At 49.2% G+C, this 13,205-nt stretch overlaps 16 non-coding genes across 16 annotated transcripts; all 16 read left to right on the forward strand.

The window, feature by feature from the left end:
* Window positions 1–745: 745 nt before the first annotated feature.
* trnal-uag (transfer RNA leucine (anticodon UAG)) lies at window positions 746–827 on the forward strand. Its single transcript has one exon. It is a non-coding gene; the product is annotated as a tRNA-Leu (tRNA).
* Window positions 828–1,148: 321 nt separating this feature from the next.
* On the forward strand, window positions 1,149–1,230 carry trnal-aag (transfer RNA leucine (anticodon AAG)). Its single transcript has one exon. It is a non-coding gene; the product is annotated as a tRNA-Leu (tRNA).
* Window positions 1,231–2,038: 808 nt separating this feature from the next.
* trnal-uag (transfer RNA leucine (anticodon UAG)) lies at window positions 2,039–2,120 on the forward strand. The gene has a single exon. It is a non-coding gene; the product is annotated as a tRNA-Leu (tRNA).
* A 1,223-nt stretch (window positions 2,121–3,343) lies between these two features.
* Window positions 3,344–3,424, forward strand: trnal-uag (transfer RNA leucine (anticodon UAG)). The gene has a single exon. It is a non-coding gene; the product is annotated as a tRNA-Leu (tRNA).
* A 1,019-nt stretch (window positions 3,425–4,443) lies between these two features.
* Window positions 4,444–4,525, forward strand: trnal-uag (transfer RNA leucine (anticodon UAG)). The gene has a single exon. It is a non-coding gene; the product is annotated as a tRNA-Leu (tRNA).
* A 321-nt stretch (window positions 4,526–4,846) lies between these two features.
* On the forward strand, window positions 4,847–4,928 carry trnal-aag (transfer RNA leucine (anticodon AAG)). The gene has a single exon. It is a non-coding gene; the product is annotated as a tRNA-Leu (tRNA).
* Window positions 4,929–5,759: 831 nt separating this feature from the next.
* trnal-aag (transfer RNA leucine (anticodon AAG)) lies at window positions 5,760–5,841 on the forward strand. The gene has a single exon. It is a non-coding gene; the product is annotated as a tRNA-Leu (tRNA).
* Window positions 5,842–6,665: 824 nt separating this feature from the next.
* Window positions 6,666–6,747, forward strand: trnal-uag (transfer RNA leucine (anticodon UAG)). The gene has a single exon. It is a non-coding gene; the product is annotated as a tRNA-Leu (tRNA).
* Window positions 6,748–7,974: 1,227 nt separating this feature from the next.
* Window positions 7,975–8,056, forward strand: trnal-uag (transfer RNA leucine (anticodon UAG)). Its single transcript has one exon. It is a non-coding gene; the product is annotated as a tRNA-Leu (tRNA).
* A 321-nt stretch (window positions 8,057–8,377) lies between these two features.
* trnal-aag (transfer RNA leucine (anticodon AAG)) lies at window positions 8,378–8,459 on the forward strand. The gene has a single exon. It is a non-coding gene; the product is annotated as a tRNA-Leu (tRNA).
* An 824-nt stretch (window positions 8,460–9,283) lies between these two features.
* On the forward strand, window positions 9,284–9,365 carry trnal-uag (transfer RNA leucine (anticodon UAG)). The gene has a single exon. It is a non-coding gene; the product is annotated as a tRNA-Leu (tRNA).
* A 321-nt stretch (window positions 9,366–9,686) lies between these two features.
* Window positions 9,687–9,768, forward strand: trnal-aag (transfer RNA leucine (anticodon AAG)). Its single transcript has one exon. It is a non-coding gene; the product is annotated as a tRNA-Leu (tRNA).
* Window positions 9,769–10,592: 824 nt separating this feature from the next.
* trnal-uag (transfer RNA leucine (anticodon UAG)) lies at window positions 10,593–10,674 on the forward strand. Its single transcript has one exon. It is a non-coding gene; the product is annotated as a tRNA-Leu (tRNA).
* A 321-nt stretch (window positions 10,675–10,995) lies between these two features.
* Window positions 10,996–11,077, forward strand: trnal-aag (transfer RNA leucine (anticodon AAG)). The gene has a single exon. It is a non-coding gene; the product is annotated as a tRNA-Leu (tRNA).
* An 831-nt stretch (window positions 11,078–11,908) lies between these two features.
* trnal-uag (transfer RNA leucine (anticodon UAG)) lies at window positions 11,909–11,990 on the forward strand. The gene has a single exon. It is a non-coding gene; the product is annotated as a tRNA-Leu (tRNA).
* A 321-nt stretch (window positions 11,991–12,311) lies between these two features.
* trnal-aag (transfer RNA leucine (anticodon AAG)) lies at window positions 12,312–12,393 on the forward strand. The gene has a single exon. It is a non-coding gene; the product is annotated as a tRNA-Leu (tRNA).
* The last annotated feature ends 812 nt before the right edge of the window (window positions 12,394–13,205 follow it).

Here is a 13,205-nt window from a genome sequence, read left to right on the forward strand (position 1 = left end):
GGATTTTTGCCCTCCTATAAGATCATTACCTTATCACACTGTGCGTCATAGATCGTTTAAACCCGGGTACGACAGCTATGTAGACTGTACGATGATGACACGGAAGCTTCGGCGGCTGCGTCACACGTTAGCGAAACGTCAACAGCATGCGCTCGCGTTAAACAAATACCAGTACGCAGGTCGTAGCAGCAAACACACTGTGCGTTGATCATGCTGAATTTCTGACACTGTCAGAAAACTATCGTAGGCTATCTTTGGACGAACGACCGGGAAAACGGCCGTCTTTGAACCTCTCTCATTGTACGACATAGGACCACCGATGAAGAGCCACGATCACTGAAATCGCGACGATTGTTTCACGATGGCAATCTTTCGTCTGGGACAGCCAATAATAGTGCAGTGTATCCCGGGCTTCAGAGTATTGAGAGAATAAAGTGGTTTTGGCATGCAAGAACATCCTACATGTTAATTGGTTTGTCAGAAGCGCTTCCTTTAGATTTCTGTGGGAGCTTTGGGAATCTCACCTAATTTTCGAGTTTAAGCAAACCCCATGGCTTCATTTGTTGTGTCAGATGTACTTTCTAAACGATAGAACTCTGTAGGATTTGGGATCTCCAGGAGTATGACTCAGCACAGCAGGACCTCAAAGGTGTTTCTCTCCCGCCGACGAGTTCCTCGAAATCAACTGAGGCTGTCCGTGGAGCTGCACCCACACCGAAACGCACCAGAGAGCCCTTCTCCAAGAGGTAGCGTGGCCGAGCGGTCCAAGGCGCTGGATTTAGGCTCCAGTCTCTCCGGGGGCGTGAGTCCGAATCCCACCGCTGCCAGCAGTGGTTTTAAAGAGGCTCTATTGCCAGCAGTCAGCCAGGCCATCTACGCGCTTTGGAAGTCTCACGTGGACCGTTTCTCAATCAGAAGGCTGCAGCTTCGGGGGGTCGCGTTTGTAGGCTGCGTACGTTATAAATACTTTCTTGTTTCAGAATACTAACAAATATCAGGTTGACTCTTATTCTCAGTTAATGGGAAAATTGCTGTAATATGCTTGTGACTTGCGAATGTATTGTTCAGTTAACTTGAATGAAGCTGGCTTGATTCTCGATGCAGCCTGCATATGCGAGCTCCGGACAACCGACGCAAGCCCTTTAAGTGGTAGCGTGGCCGAGCGGTCTAAGGCGCTGGATTAAGGCTCCAGTCTCTTCGGGGGCGTGGGTTCGAATCCCACCGCTGCCAGGAGCACTTTTAAAGAGGCTCAATTGGCAGCAGTCGGGCACTGTATCAGAGATTTCTGTAAAGCCAGGAATACACTGCAGGATTTTTGCCCTCCTATAAGATCATTACCTTATCACACTGTGCGTCATAGATCGTTTAAACCCGGGTACGACAGGCATGTAGACTGTACGATGATGACACGAAGGCTTCGGCGGCTGCGTCACACGTTAGCGAAACGTCAACAGCATGCGCTCGCGTTAAACAAATACCAGTACGCAGGTCGTAGCAGCAAACACACTGTGTTTCTGACACGGTCAGAAAACTATCGTAGGCTATCTTTGGACGAACGACCGGGAAAACGGCCGTCTTTGAACCTCTCTCATTGTACGACATAGGACCACCGATGAAGAGCCACGATCACTGAAATCGCGACGATTGTTTCACGATGGCAATCTTTCGTCTGGGACAGCCAATAATCGTGCAGTGTATCCCGGGCTTCAGAGTATTGGGAGAATAAAGTGGTTTTGGCATGCAAGAACATCCCACATGTTAATTGGTTTGTCAGAAGCGCTTCCTTTAGATTTCTGTGGGAGCTTTGGGAATCTCACCTAATTTTCGAGTTTAAGCAAACCCCATGGCTTCATTTGTTGTGTCAGATGTACTTTCTAAACGATAGAACTCTGTAGGATTTGGGATCTCCAGGAGTATGACTCAGCACAGCAGGACCTCAAAGGTGTTTCTCTCCCGCCGACGAGTTCCTCGAAATCAACTGAGGCTGTCCGTGGAGCTGCACCCACACCGAAACGCACCAGAGAGCCCTTCTCCAAGAGGTAGCGTGGCCGAGCGGTCCAAGGCGCTGGATTTAGGCTCCAGTCTCTCCGGGGGCGTGAGTCCGAATCCCACCGCTGCCAGCAGTGGTTTAAAAGAGGCTCTATTGCCAGCAGTCAGCCAGGCCATCTACGCGCTTTGGAAGTCTCACGTGGACCGTTTCTCAATCAGAAGGCTGCAGCTTCGGGGGGTCGCGTTTGTAGGCTGCGTACATTATAAATACTTTCTTGTTTCAGAATACTAACAAATATCAGGTTGACTCTTATTCTCAGTTAATGGGAAAATTGCTGTAATATGCTTGTGACTTGCGAATGTATTGTTCAGTTAACTTGAATGAAGCTGGCTTGATTCTCGATGCAGCCTGCATATGCGAGCTCCGGACAACCGTGGCAAGCCCTTTAAGTGGTAGCGTGGCCGAGCGGTTTTGCTGGATTAAGGCTCCAGTCTCTTCGGGGGCGTGGGTTCGAATCCCACCGCTGCCAGGAGCACTTTTAAAGAGGCTCAATTGGCAGCAGTCGGGCACTGTATCAGAGATTTCTGTAAAGCCAGGAATACACTGCAGGATTTTTGCCCTCCTATAAGATCATTACCTTATCACACTGTGCGTCATAGATCGTTTAAACCCGGGTACGACAGGCATGTAGACTGTACGATGATGACACGGAAGCTTCGGCGGCTGCGTCACACGTTAGCGAAACGTCAACAGCATGCGCTCGCGTTAAACAAATACCAGTACGCAGGTCGTAGCAGCAAACACACTGTGCGTTGATCATGCTGAATTTCTGACACTGTCAGAAAACTATCGTAGGCTATCTTTGGACGAACGACCGGGAAAACGGCCGTCTTTGAACCTCTCTCATTGTACGACATAGGACCACCGATGAAGAGCCACGATCACTGAAATCGCGACGATTGTTTCACGATGGCAATCTTTCGTCTGGGACAGCCAATAATAGTGCAGTGTATCCCGGGCTTCAGAGTATTGAGAGAATAAAGTGGTTTTGGCATGCAAGAACATCCTACATGTTAATTGGTTTGTCAGAAGCGCTTCCTTTAGATTTCTGTGGGAGCTTTGGGAATCTCACCTAATTTTCGAGTTTAAGCAAACCCCATGGCTTCATTTGTTGTGTCAGATGTACTTTCTAAACGATAGAACTCTGTAGGATTTGGGATCTCCAGGAGTATGACTCAGCACAGCAGGACCTCAAAGGTGTTTCTCTCCCGCCGACGAGTTCCTCGAAATCAACTGAGGCTGTCCGTGGAGCTGCACCCACACCGAAACGCACCAGAGAGCCCTTCTCCAAGAGGTAGCGTGGCCGAGCGGTCCAAGGCGCTGGATTTAGGCTCCAGTCTCTCCGGGGCGTGAGTCCGAATCCCACCGCTGCCAGCAGTGGTTTTAAAGAGGCTCTATTGCCAGCAGTCAGCCAGGCCATCTACGCGCTTTGGAAGTCTCACGTGGACCGTTTCTCAATCAGAAGGCTGCAGCTTCGGGGGGTCGCGTTTGTAGGCTGCGTACGTTATAAATACTTTCTTGTTTCAGAATACTAACAAATATCAGGTTGACTCTTATTCTCAGTTAATGGGAAAATTGCTGTAATATGCTTGTGACTTGCGAATGTATTGTTCAGCAGTCGGGCACTGTATCAGAGATTTCTGTAAAGCCAGGAATACACTGCAGGATTTTTGCCCTCCTATAAGATCATTACCTTATCACACTGTGCGTCATAGATCGTTTAAACCCGGGTACGACAGGCATGTAGACTGTACGATGATGACACGAAGGCTTCGGCGGCTGCGTCACACGTTAGCGAAACGTCAACAGCATGCGCTCGCGTTAAACAAATACCAGTACGCAGGTCGTAGCAGCAAACACACTGTGTTTCTGACACGGTCAGAAAACTATCGTAGGCTATCTTTGGACGAACGACCGGGAAAACGGCCGTCTTTGAACCTCTCTCATTGTACGACATAGGACCACCGATGAAGAGCCACGATCACTGAAATCGCGACGATTGTTTCACGATGGCAATCTTTCGTCTGGGACAGCCAATAATAGTGCAGTGTATCCCGGGCTTCAGAGTATTGAGAGAATAAAGTGGTTTTGGCATGCAAGAACATCCCACATGTTAATTGGTTTGTCAGAAGCGCTTCCTTTAGATTTCTGTGGGAGCTTTGGGAATCTCACCTAATTTTCGAGTTTAAGCAAACCCCATGGCTTCATTTGTTGTGTCAGATGTACTTCCTAAACGATAGAACTCTGTAGGATTTGGGATCTCCAGGAGTATGACTCAGCACAGCAGGACCTCAAAGGTGTTTCTCTCCCACCGACGAGATCCTCGAAATCAACTGAGGCTGTCCGTGGAGCTGCACCCACACCGAAACGCACCAGAGAGCCCTTCTCCAAGAGGTAACGTGGCCGAGCGGTCCAAGGCGCTGGATTTAGGCTCCAGTCTCTCCGGGGGCGTGGGTTCGAATCCCACCGCTGCCAGCAGTGGTTTTAAAGAGGCTCTATTGCCAGCAATCAGCCAGGCCATCTACACGCTTTGGAAGTCTCACGTGGACCGTTTCTCAATCAGAAGGCTGCAGCTTCGGCGGGTCGCGTTTGTAGGCTGCGAACGTTATAAATACTTTCTTGTTTCAGAATACTAACAAATATCAGGTTGACTCTTATTCTCAGTTAATGGGAAAATTGCTGTAATATGCTTGTGACTTGCGAATGTATTGTTCAGTTAACTTGAATGAAGCTGGCTTGATTCTCGATGCAGCCTGCATATGTGACCTCCGGACAACCGATGAATGCCCTTTAAGTGGTAGCGTGGCCGAGCGGTCTAAGGCGCTGGATTAAGGCTCCAGTCTCTTCGGGGGCGTGGGTTCGAATCCCACCGCTGCCAGGAGCACTTTTAAAGAGGCTCAATTGGCAGCAGTCGGGCACTGTATCAGAGATTTCTGTAAAGCCAGGAATACACTGCAGGATTTTTGCCCTCCTATAAGATCATTACCTTATCACACTGTGCGTCATAGATCGTTTAAACCCGGGTACGACAGGCATGTAGACTGTACGATGATGACACGGAAGCTTCGGCGGCTGCGTCACACGTTAGCGAAACGTCAACAGCATGCGCTCGCGTTAAACAAATACCAGTACGCAGGTCGTAGCAGCAAACACACTGTGCGTTGATCATGCTGAATTTCTGACACTGTCAGAAAACTATCGTAGGCCACCGCTACGATTTGGACGAAAGACCGGAAAAACGGCCGTCTTTGAACATCTCTCATTGTATGACATAGGACCACCGATGAAGAGCCACGATCACTGAAATCGCGACGATTGTTTCACGATGGCAATCTTTCGTCTGGGACAGCCAATAATCGTGCAGTGTATCCCGGGCTTCAGAGTATTGGGAGAATAAAGTGGTTTTGGCATGCAAGAACATCCCACATGTTAATTGGTTTGTCAGAAGCGCTTGCTTTAGATTTCTGTGGGAGCTTTGGGAATCTCACCTAATTTTCGAGTTTAAGCAAACCCCATGGCTTCATTTGTTGTGTCAGATGTACTTTCTAAACGATAGAACTCTGTAGGATTTGGGATCTCCAGGAGTATGACTCAGCACAGCAGGACCTCAAAGGTGTTTCTCTCCCGCCGACGAGATCCTCGAAATCAACTGAGGCTGTCCGTGGAGCTGCACCCACACCGAAATGCACCAGAGAGCCCTTCTCCAAGAGGTAGCGTGGCCGAGCGGTCCAAGGCGCTGGATTAAGGCTCCAGTCTCTTTGGGGGCGTGGGTTCAAATCCCACCGCTGCCAGTGGCACTTTTAAAGAGGCTCAATTGGCAGCAGTCGGGCACTGTATCAGAGATTTCTGTAAAGCCAGGAATACACTGCAGGATTTTTGCCCTCCTATAAGATCATTACCTTATCACACTGTGCGTCATAGATCGTTTAAACCCGGGTACGACAGGCATGTGGACTGTACGATGATGACACGGAAGCTTCGGCGGCTGCGTCACACGTTAGCGAAACGTCAACAGCATGCGCTCGCGTTAAACAAATACCAGTACGCAGGTCGTAGCAGCAAACACACTGTGCGTTGATCATGCTGAATTTCTGACACTGTCAGAAAACTATCGTAGGCTATCTTTGGACGAACGACCGGGAAAACGGCCGTCTTTGAACCTCTCTCATTGTACGACATAGGACCACCGATGAAGAGCCACGATCACTGAAATCGCGACAATTGTTTCACGATGGCAATCTTTCGTCTGGGACAGCCAATAATCATGCAGTGTATCCCGGGCTTCAGAGTATTGGGAGAATAAAGTGGTTTTGGCATGCAAGAACATCCCACATGTTAATTGGTTTGTCAGAAGCGCTTCCTTTAGATTTCTGTGGGAGCTTTGGGAATCTCACCTAATTTTCGAGTTTAAGCAAACCCCATGGCTTCATTTGTTGTGTCAGATGTACTTTCTAAACGATAGAACTCTGTAGGATTTGGGATCTCCATGAGTATGACTCAGCACAGCAGGACCTCAAAGGTGTTTCTCTCCCACCGACGAGATCCTCGAAATCAACTGAGGCTGTTCGTGGAGCTGCACACACACCGAAACGCACCAGAGAGCCCTTCTCCAAGAGGTAGCGTGGCCGAGCGGTCCAAGGCGCTGGATGTAGGCTCCAGTCTCTCCGGGGGTGTGGGTTCGAATCCCACTGCTGCCAGCAGTGGTTTTAAAGAGGCTCTATTGCCAGCAGTCAGCCAGGCCATCTACGCGCTTTGGAAGTCTCACGTGGACCGTTTCTCAATCAGAAGGCTGCAACTTCGGGGGGTCGCGTTTGTAGGCTGCGTACGTTATAAATACTTTCTTGTTTCAGAATACTAACAAATATCAGGTTGACTCTTATTCTCAGTTAATGGGAAAATTGCTGTAATATGCTTGTGACTTGCGAATGTATTGTTCAGTTAACTTGAATGAAGCTGGCTTGATTCTCGATGCAGCCTGCATATGCGACCTCCGGACAACCGATTCAAGCCCTTTAAGTGGTAGCGTGGCCGAGCTGTCTAAGGCGCTGGATTAAGGCTCCAGTCTCTTCGGGGGCGTGGGTTCGAATCCCACTGCTGCCAGGAGCACTTTTAAAGAGGCTCAATTGGCAGCAGTCGGGCACTGTATCAGAGATTTCTGTAAAGCCAGGAATACACTGCAGGATTTTCGCCCTCCTATAAGATCATTACCTTATCACACTGTGCGTCATAGATCGTTTAAACCCGGGTACGACAGGCATGTAGACTGTACGATGATGACACGGAAGCTTCGGCGGCTGCGTCACACGTTAGCGAAACGTCAACAGCATGCGCTCGCGTTAAACAAATACCAGTACGCAGGTCGTAGCAGCAAACACACTGTGGGTTGATCATGCTGAATTTCTGACACTGTCAGAAAACTATCGTAGGCTATCTTTGGACGAACGACCGGGAAAACGGCCGTCTTTGAACCTCTCTCATTGTACGACATAGGACCACCGATGAAGAGCCACGATCACTGAAATCGCGACGATTGTTTCACGATGGCAATCTTTCGTCTGGGACAGCCAATAATCGTGCAGTGTATCCCGGGCTTCAGAGTATTGGGAGAATAAAGTGGTTTTGGCATGCAAGAACATCCCACATGTTAATTGGTTTGTCAGAAGCGCTTCCTTTAGATTTCTGTGGGAGCTTTGGGAAACTCACCTAATTTTCGAGTTTAAGCAAACCCCATGGCTTCATTTGTTGTGTCAGATGTACTTTCTAAACGATAGAACTCTGTAGGATTTGGGATCTCCAGGAGTATGACTCAGCACAGCAGGACCTCAAAGGTGTTTCTCTCCCACCGACGAGATCCTCGAAATCAACTGAGGCTGTCCGTGGAGCTGCACCCACACCGAAACGCACCAGAGAGCCCTTCTCCAAAAGGTAGCGTGGCCGAGCGTTCCAAGGCGCTGGATTTAGGCTCCAGTCTCTCCGGGGGCGTGGGTTCGAATCCCACCGCTGCCAGCAGTGGTTTTAAAGAGGCTCTATTGCCAGCAGTCAGCCAGGCCATCTACGCGCTTTGGAAGTCTCACGTGGACCGTTTCTCAATCAGAAGGCTGCAGCTTCGGGGGGTCGCGTTTGTAGGCTGCTTACGTTATAAATACTTTCTTGTTTCAGAATACTAACAAATATCAGGTTGACTCTTATTCTCAGTTAATGGGAAAATTGCTGTAATATGCTTGTGACTTGCACATGTATTGTTCAGTTAACTTGAATGAAGCTGGCTTGATTCTCGATGCAACCTGCATATGCGTCCTCCGGACAACCGACGCAAGCCCTTTAAGTGGTAGCGTGGCCGAGCGGTCTAAGGCGCTGGATTAAGGCTCCAGTCTCTTCGGGGGCGTGGGTTCGAATCCCACCGCTGCCAGGAGCACTTTTAAAGAGGCTCAATTGGCAGCAGTCGGGCACTGTATCAGAGATTTCTGTAAAGCCAGGAATACTCTGCAGGATTTTTGCCCTCCTATAAGATCATTACCTTATCACACTGTGCGTCATAGATCGTTTAAACCCGGGTACGACAGGCATGTAGACTGTACGATGATGACACGGAAGCTTCGGCGGCTGCGTCACACGTTAGCGAAACGTCAACAGCATGCGCTCGCGTTAAACAAATACCAGTACGCAGGTCGTAGCAGCAAACACACTGTGCATTGATCATGCTGAATTTCTGACACTGTCAGAAAACTATCGTAGGCTATCTTTGGACGAAAGACCGGGAAAACGGCCGTCTTTGAACCTCTCTCATTGTACGACATAGGACCACCGATGAAGAGCCACGATCACTGAAATCGCGACGATTGTTTCACGATGGCAATCTTTCGTCTGGGACAGCCAATAATCGTGCAGTGTATCCCGGGCTTCAGAGTATTGGGAGAATAAAGTGGTTTTGGCATGCAAGAACATCCCACATGTTAATTGGTTTGTCAGAAGCGCTTCCTTTAGATTTCTGTGGGAGCTTTGGGAATCTCACCTAATTTTCGAGTTTAAGCAAACCCCATGGCTTCATTTGTTGTGTCAGATGTACTTTCTAAACGATAGAACTCTGTAGGATTTGGGATCTCCAGGAGTATGACTCAGCACAGCAGGACCTCAAAGGTGTTTCTCTCCCGCCGACGAGATCCTCGAAATCAACTGAGGCTGTCCGTGGAGCTGCACCCACACCGAAACGCACCAGAGAGCCCTTCTCCAAGAGGTAGCGTGGCCGAGCGGTCCAAGGCGCTGGATTTAGGCTCCAGTCTCTCCGGGGGCGTGGGTTCGAATCCCACCGCTGCCAGCAGTGGTTTTAAAGAGGCTCTATTGCCAGCAGTCAGCCAGGCCATCTACGCGCTTTGGAAGTCTCACGTGGACCGTTTCTCAATCAGAAGGCTGCAGCTTCGGCGGGTCGCGTTTGTAGGCTGCGTACGTTATAAATACTTTCTTGTTTCAGAATACTAACAAATATCAGGTTGACTCTTATTCTCAGTTAATGGGAAAATTGCTGTAATATGCTTGTGACTTGCGAATGTATTGTTCAGTTAACTTGAATGAAGCTGGCTTGATTCTCGATGCAGCCTGCATATGCGAGCTCCGGACAACCGACGCACGCCCTTTAAGTGGTAGCGTGGCCGAGCGGTCTAAGGCGCTGGATTAAGGCTCCAGTCTCTTCGGGGGTGTGGGTTCGAATCCCACCGCTGCCTGGAGCACTTTTAAAGAGGCTCAATTGGCAGCAGTCGGGCACTGTATCAGAGATTTCTGTAAAGCCAGGAATACACTGCAGGATTTTTACCCTCCTATAAGATCATTACCTTATCACACTGTGCGTCATAGATCGTTTAAACCCGGGTACGACAGGCATGTAGACTGTACGATGATGACACGGAAGCTTCGGCGGCTGCGTCACACGTTAGCGAAACGTCAACAGCATGCGCTCGCATTAAACAAATACCAGTACGCAGGTCGTAGCAGCAAACACACTGTGCGTTGATCATGCTGAATTTCTGACACTGTCAGAAAACTATCGTAGGCTATCTTTGGACGAAAGACCGGAAAAACGGCCGTCTTTGAACCTCTCTCATTGTATGACATAGGACCACCGATGAAGAGCCACGATCACTGAAATCGCGACGATTGTTTCACGATGGCAATCTTTCGTCTGGGACAGCCAATAATCGTGCAGTGTATCCCGGGCTTCAGAGTATTGGGAGAATAAAGTGGTTTTGGCATGCAAGAACATCCCACATGTTAATTGGTTTGTCAGAAGCGCTTCCTTTAGATTTCTGTGGGAGCTTTGGGAATCTCACCTAATTTTCGAGTTTAAGCAAACCCCATAGCTTCATTTGTTGTGTCAGATGTACTTTCTAAACGATAGAACTCTGTAGGATTTGGGATCTCCAGGAGTATGACTCAGCACAGCAGGACCTCAAAGGTGTTTCTCTCCCGCCGACGAGATCCCCGAAATCAACTGAGGCTGTCCGTGGAGCTGCACCCACACCGAAACGCACCAGAGAGCCCTTCTCCAAGAGGTAGCGTGGCCGAGCGGTCCAGGGCGCTGGATTTAGGCTCCAGTCTCTCCGGGGGCGTGGGTTCGAATCCCACCGCTGCCAGCAGTGGTTTTAAAGAGGCTCTATTGCCAGCAGTCAGCCAGGCCATCTACGCGCTTTGGAAGTCTCACGTGGACCGTTTCTCAATCAGAAGGCTGCAGCTTCGGGGGGTCGCGTTTGTAGGCTGCGTACGTTATAAATACTTTCTTGTTTCAGAATACTAACAAATATCAGGTTGACTCTTATTCTCAGTTAATGGGAAAATTGCTGTAATATGCTTGTGACTTGCGAATGTATTGTTCAGTTAACTTGAATGAAGCTGGCTTGATTCTCGATGCAGCCTGCATATGCGAGCTCTGGACAACCGACGCAAGCCCTTTAAGTGGTAGCGTGGCCGAGCGGTCTAAGGCGCTGGATTAAGGCTCCAGTCTCTTTGGGGGCGTGGGTTCGAATCCCACCGCTGCCAGGAGCACTTTTAAAGAGGATCAATTGGCAGCAGTCGTGCACTGTATCAGAGATTTCTGTGAAGCCAGGAATACACTGCAGGATTTTTACCCTCCTATAAGATCATTACCTTATCACACTGTGCGTCATAGATCGTTTAAACCCGGGTACGACAGGCATGTAGACTGTACGATGATGACACGGAAGCTTCGGCGGCTGCGTCACACGTTAGCGAAACGTCAAAAGCATGCACTCGCGTTAAACAAATACCAGTACGCAGGTCGTAGCAGCAAACACACTGTGCGTTGATCATGCTGAATTTCTGACACTGTCAGAAAACTATCGTAGGCCACCGCTACGATTTGGACGAAAGACCGGAAAAACGGCCGTCTTTGAACATCTCTCATTGTATGACATAGGACCACCGATGAAGAGCCACGATCACTGAAATCGCGACGATTGTTTCACGATGGCAATCTTTCGTCTGGGACAGCCAATAATCGTGCAGTGTATCCCGGGCTTCAGAGTATTGGGAGAATAAAGTGGTTTTGGCATGCAAGAACATCCCACATGTTAATTGGTTTGTCAGAAGCGCTTCCTTTAGATTTCTGTGGGAGCTTTGGGAATCTCACCTAATTTTCGAGTTTAAGCAAACCCCATGGCTTCATTTGTTGTGTCAGATGTACTTTCTAAACGATAGAACTCTGTAGGATTTGGGATCTCCAGGAGTATGACTCAGCACAGCAGGACCTCAAAGGTGTTTCTCTCCCGCCGACGAGATCCCCGAAATCAACTGAGGCTGTCCGTGGAGCTGCACCCACACCGAAACGCACCAGAGAGCCCTTCTCCAAGAGGTAGCGTGGCCGAGCGGTCCAGGGCGCTGGATTTAGGCTCCAGTCTCTCCGGGGGCGTGGGTTCGAATCCCACCGCTGCCAGCAGTGGTTTTAAAGAGGCTCTATTGCCAGCAGTCAGCCAGGCCATCTACGCGCTTTGGAAGTCTCACGTGGACCGTTTCTCAATCAGAAGGCTGCAGCTTCGGGGGGTCGCGTTTGTAGGCTGCGTACGTTATAAATACTTTCTTGTTTCAGAATACTAACAAATATCAGGTTGACTCTTATTCTCAGGTAATGGGAAAATTGCTGTAATATGCTTGTGACTTGCGAATGTATTGTTCAGTTAACTTGAATGAAGCTGGCTTGATTCTCGATGCAGCCTGCATATGCGAGCTCCGGACACCCGACGCAAGCCCTTTGAGTGGTAGCGTGGCCGAGCGGTCTAAGGCGCTGGATTAAGGCTCCAGTCTCTTCGGGGGCGTGGGTTCGAATCCCACCGCTGCCAGGAGCACTTTTAAAGAGGCTCAATTGGCAGCAGTCGGGCACTGTATCAGAGATTTCTGTAAAGCCAGGAATACACTGCAGGATTTTTGCCCTCCTATAAGATCATTACCTTATCACACTGTGCGTCATAGATCGTTTAAACCCGGGTACGACAGGCATGTAGACTGTACGATGATGACACGGAAGCTTCGGCGGCTGCGTCACACGTTAGCGAAACGTCAACAGCATGCGCTCGCGTTAAACAAATACCAGTACGCAGGTCGTAGCAGCAAACACACTGTGCGTTGATCATGCTGAATTTCTGACACTGTCAGAAAACTATCGTAGGCTATCTTTGGACGAAAGACCAGGAAAACGGCCGTCTTTGAACCTCTCTCATTGTACGACATAGGACCACCGATGAAGAGCCACGATCACTGAAATCGCGACGATTGTTTCACGATGGCAATCTTTCGTCTGGGACAGCCAATAATAGTGCAGTGTATCCCGGGCTTCAGAGTATTGGGAGAATAAAGTGGTTTTGGCATGCAAGAACATCCCACATGTTAATTGGTTTGTCAGAAGCGCTTCCTTTAGATTTCTGTGGGAGCTTTGGGAATCTCACCTAATTTTCGAGTTTAAGCAAACCCCATGGCTTCATTTGTTGTGTCAGATGTACTTTCTAAACGATAGAACTCTGTAGGATTTGGGATCTCCAGGAGTATGACTCAGCACAGCAGGACCTCAAAGGTGTTTCTCTCCCGCCGACGAGATCCTCGAAATCAACTGAGGCTGTCCGTGGAGCTGCACCCACACAGAAACGCACCAGAGAGC

The sequence above is a fragment of the Paramisgurnus dabryanus genome, chromosome 1, assembly GCF_030506205.2.
Source record: "Paramisgurnus dabryanus chromosome 1, PD_genome_1.1, whole genome shotgun sequence".
In the NCBI taxonomy this organism is placed as follows: Eukaryota; Metazoa; Chordata; class Actinopteri; order Cypriniformes; family Cobitidae; genus Paramisgurnus; species Paramisgurnus dabryanus.